This window comes from Eptatretus burgeri, unplaced genomic scaffold (genome assembly GCF_056783735.1).
Source record: "Eptatretus burgeri isolate ZD-2024b unplaced genomic scaffold, Ebu_testis_v1 Ebu_testis_scaffold_953, whole genome shotgun sequence".
Taxonomy (NCBI): domain Eukaryota; kingdom Metazoa; phylum Chordata; class Myxini; order Myxiniformes; family Myxinidae; genus Eptatretus; species Eptatretus burgeri.
Genome location: NW_028222902.1, coordinates 12,549 through 17,500, shown reverse-complemented (window position 1 = coordinate 17,500; position 4,952 = coordinate 12,549). Strand labels below are relative to the sequence as shown.

The following is a 4,952-nucleotide window of genomic DNA, read 5'->3' as shown; positions in this document are numbered from 1 at the left end:
TTGACACGGTCGTGCTGTGTGGTTTTAGACAGTCATGCTGTGAAAAAATAGGAACTATTCTGTGAGACAAGGTCTCGTGTTTATATTTTATCTCAGAACACGAACTGAAAACATTTGAATCAAAACCATTTTAAGTATGTTTTGTAAATGATTCATACAACCGCCTAGTTATTTTCCAAGCTGTCATTTCCTGTGGCCGCACCCAATGTTTAGGGAATTTCCTCATTGTAGCCTTATAAGTGATTCACCAGACAAAGTTTCTGCCAGACAGGATTTTCATTTTTACAACTGAGACATGGATGATCTCTCTTCCGATGAAGGCAAAAGCTTACTACAGAGTTGGTAAGTTTGTTTGGTTTTCTCTTTGAACGATGAAGCAAATGATTATTAATTAAATCATGATAATTCTGATATATATATATATATATATATTTTTTTTTTTCCCTGACAGGGCATTGGAAGAAATTGAGTTTACGTATCACGACGTGGTTCATGAAATTAATACTCTTATTGAAGAGATCAATGATTTTAGAAGAGAATTGAAAGACATTTTCAATGAGTGGCACGAAGTCTTATCACGTCCTATCATCTCGAAGGAATTAAACCAATGGTGAGACACGTGTGTGTGTGTGTGTGTGTGTTGCTTTCCCTGTCTGTCTGTCTCTTCATCTATACCCTTGACTTATTTTTTTTTTTTTTCAGCACTATCGCACAACATCAGCTGTTGAAGCAATCTTGTACAACACATGATTTTCTGGAGGTAAATATTTCTGAATTATTATTAATATCACTCTCTCTTTAGAATGTCGTCTAATGTTGGTTGCATTATTAGTTTGAACGCGGTTTTGTCAGTACACTGGAATTAATTTTATTGACCTTGAAAGGATGACAGGCTGAGTCGGCCTCCTGGTGTGTTAATTCAGTGGTCAACGAGGCTTACTCATATTACCATGTAATTATTATCCACTTTTTGTTTCAAAACAGAATATGGTGTCTGAGTTTCGAAATCACAAGACATCTGGAGAAGATTGCTGGGAAAGATTATACATTCTCGCAAATGAATATTTAATATTTTCAATATTAATAAATTATATTTGTTTTGTATACAATTACTTGATTCTGAATTACAAGAAGAGGATCAAAACATGAAGGGAGGGTAGGTGCGCCCCCCCAATGACCCATCACCCCCTCATCCCATCCCTCCCCTCCCCATGTGTCTGTGTGGGGTACGGTGGGGGTGGGATGAGGGAGGTGGTGGGTCAAAGGTGGGGGCGCACAGGGGAATGAGGGGGGTGGGGCTTGTGTGGGAGGGGCTTGTGTGGGCGGGGCTTCGGTGGGGCTTGTGTGGGCGGGGTGTGGGTGGGGCTTGTGTGGGTGGGGCTTGTGTGGGAGGGGTTTATGTGGGCGGGGCTTCGGTGGGGCTTGTGCGGGCGGGGTGTGTGTGGGCGGGGTTTATGTGGGTGGGGCTTGTGTGGGAGGGGTTTATGTGGGTGGGGCTTATGTGGGCGGGGCTTCGGTGGGTCTTGTGTGGTCGGGATGTGTGTGCGGGGTTTATGTGGGTGGAGCTTGTGTGGGAGGGGTTTATGTGGACAGGGTTTATGTGTGTGGAGTTTTTGTGTGGAGCTTGTGTAGACAGGACTTATGTGGGAGGGGTTGATGTGGGCAGGGTTTATGTGGGCAGGGGCGAATGTGGATGAGGTTTGTGTGGATCAATGGATGGGTGGAGAGATGGGTGGATGGGTGGATGAGTGGAGCTTGTGTGGATGGGTGGATAATTTTTTAATTAAATAAACATGTTGTGTGTGGGGGAACTAATTAACTAATCACTAATTATGTGAATATGGGTGGAGCTTGTGTGTGTGTGGAGCTTGTGTGGAGCTTGTGTGGAGCTTGTGTGGAGCTTGTGTGGAGCTTGTGTGGAGCTTGTGTGGGGTTTGTGTAGGAGCGGTTTATGTGGGTGGGGCTTGTGTGGGTGGAGTCAAAAGGGGCGGAGTCAAAAAATTTCAATTTATTGGAGCTTGTGTGGGGTTTGTGTGTGGTGGGTTTGTGTGGGGCTTGTGTGGGCGGGGTTTGTGTGGGTGGGGCTTGTGTGGGTGGAGTCAAAAAGGGCGGAGTCAAAAAATTTCAATTTATCTTTGTCTTTTGTAATTCCTGTGAATAAAATGAACCTAAAATCTCTTCCCCTTCCAAATCATATATTTTATAAGTCCAAGGAACTGTATCTATTACATCAACAATTTTAAAAAGTTCTTTCGTCCATCGTTCAGTAAAACCCTTTTCAAAATGAGATTTCCACCTATATATTCTTACGATATCACCAACTTTGAACTTAGGTTTTCTGACATTAATCTCTTTTTCATATTTTAATTTTGTAAATGTTTCTGATGGCTTCATATTCGTTGACGTGTGAATCGTGTCATTATACTTATCCACAATATCCTGAATAAAAGATAACCATTGTTGTGAACCGAGTTGTGTGAATTTTTTATATAGTCTCTCTTTTAAGGTACGATTAAAACGTTCAACAACAACTGCCTTCCCTTCATTAAAGGTACTGTATAATGTAATACTGTTATTTTTTAGAAAATTCATAAATGTCTTGTTATAAAACTCTCTACCCTCATCAGTCCACAATTTTTTAGGTTTTCTCTTACTTTTATTAAATATCTGTTGAAAAGCTAACATAAGAGTATTACCTGTTTTGTTTTTTAAAGGGACAACCCACGCATATCTACTCCTCAAATCAATAACGGTTAAAGCATACTTGTACCCCTTATCATTATTGAGTTCAATCAAATCAGCAGACCAGATATAATCAACTTCCTTGGAATAAACTTTCCTTCTCTGAAACTTTGTGAATATTGGTTTATGTAATTCATCAGCTAATTGCTCTTCAGTCTTAATGGCATCATTAGAGCCTATGAGTTTTTGAATTTCCAAGTCCAAGTTTCAATTTAGCACTAATCATCTTCTTCACGATGAACCTATCAACTTTTTCTCTCAAGGTTGGATTTTGTATCAGAGACAAATTATACAACATTTCTCTATCGGCTTCATGCTTTTCTTCCAACGTTGTGGTATTCCCATAATCAATATCGTGTCTCATGCACACTTCATCAACTCTATTGATTGGTTTACTCCAGGATTTAGGATTGTCTGCCTCATCTAATCTTTTATCCAAGTTTGTGCCTGGACCACAGAAAGAATACCCTGGAAGATGTAATTCCCCTGGTATTCCAGTAGTTGTAAATTTACTTCCTGATAAAAACTTTTGTATATCTCCTCCGAGTTTGTGTTTGGAGATAAATTGATTTTTTTTTTGAACCACACACCGAACATATACCTTTTTGGATAACCCTGTTATTTTTACTTTTAATATATGAAATATTTTTAGTATTAGTTTTCTTTTTACATTTGAGACAATAACTCATTTATTTATGTGAAAAAGTCCTGCAGAGTGCAAAAACTTTTTAGTTTCCAACATGCACATTTGAATCTTAATTTTTAAAACATAAAGAATCCTAAGAAATGCCTTCACTCTCTCCTCCATTTATTTAAGAAAAAACTTGAATTAAAATGAATAGCTTGACGATGTCAATAGTCTTGAAGAAAATATTGCAAATAGACTTGTCAATTCTTTGTTTTCCTCCTCGGTGGGTTGAGTTATTTTCTGTAATACCGCCAATCTTTTTTGAATCTCACTGGTTTCCATATTTTGATATTTATTTTGTCTCGCTCTTTCCTCCCTCTCCTCCCTCTCTCTCTTCTCTTTTTCCTCCTTCTCTTTCTTCTCCCTCTCCTCCTTCTCTCTCTTCTCTTTTTCCTCCTTCTCTTTCTTCTCCTTTTCCTCCTTCTCTTTCTTCTCCCTCTCCTCATTCTCCTTTTCCTCCTCTTCCCTCTCTTCTTCAACTCCTTCCTCATCCCTTACTATCCTTGAATCGTTTACACCCCATAGAATATTATACATATATTCATCAGGATTTCTTGTTATTCCTGCATCGAAAATAATTTTTTACAACAGGAAACCAATAAAATTTCTTTTGAATTTCTAAAAGAGTCTTACCTTTTCTTAACTTTATAATTTTTTCATTATTTAACATTCTAATTAAATCTAAAGTTGTCGGTTTATCAACATCAGCATAATGCCAATCTTTTATTGAAAATACCTCATTCTTATGTTGTAGAACATATTTATTAAAATACCGAATACCCTTTTCTTGAAGGTATGCTTGGACACAGAAATGATAATTTTCTTGAAGCCTTCTTGCTGTCATTTATGTATTAGAAATATATGTTAGAATAATATTATGGCACGAAACACCTCCCCATCTTCCCATAGTTAAATCATTTTGTATTTCCTTACTTATTATATATAATCCTGTTTTTTCTGTTTTCATGAGATAAACAAGGGCAAAACCATTATTATATTTACCCTTATTAAATTCTTTTATTTGTTGTTTACTAATCGTGGACCCACAAAACTCATTCTCGATACCAAGTGGATAATATTCTTCCTTACGAGACTGATTTAATTGTTCCAGGTCTTCGAGGTTAATTTTAAATGACCAATTATACCCTAAATCATTCATATCATACCCCCATTGTTCTATTCTCATACAAACGATACGCCCTTCTTTATAAAAATTTATTTTAATTCGAACTGTGAATTCTGTATGACCTGGAGATAATATCAACACTTCTGTATCTTTGGAATACACAGCCGTTTTATTCAAGTATATATATTGTGATAAATCGCTTAATCTCACCAAGTCATTCGCGTCAGTTGGGCTTGGATAATTTTTTAATTTATAAGCATTTTTCATGTTAATATTTTTGTTTATATTATATTTATGTCGTTCAGCCTGTGCCTTTGTATAATAATTTGATAAATCAATATCCAGTTCTTGAGATACACCAAAGATAGAACCATCTTTACCAACATAAGTCATTTA

The 4,952-nt window shown here is 37.2% G+C and overlaps 1 long non-coding RNA gene across 1 annotated transcript in view; it reads left to right on the top strand.

The window, feature by feature from the left end:
- LOC147006961 (uncharacterized) overlaps positions 1–1,205 on the top strand; it is a 1,765-nt gene extending 560 nt beyond the window's left edge. The window contains exons 1-4 of the long non-coding RNA XR_015054505.1: positions 1–342; positions 452–610; positions 703–760; positions 985–1,205. The exon at positions 1–342 is cut by the window's left edge and continues 560 nt beyond it. This is a non-coding gene — a long non-coding RNA (uncharacterized LOC147006961). The remainder of the gene's footprint in view (positions 343–451; positions 611–702; positions 761–984) is intronic.
- The last annotated feature ends 3,747 nt before the right edge of the window (positions 1,206–4,952 follow it).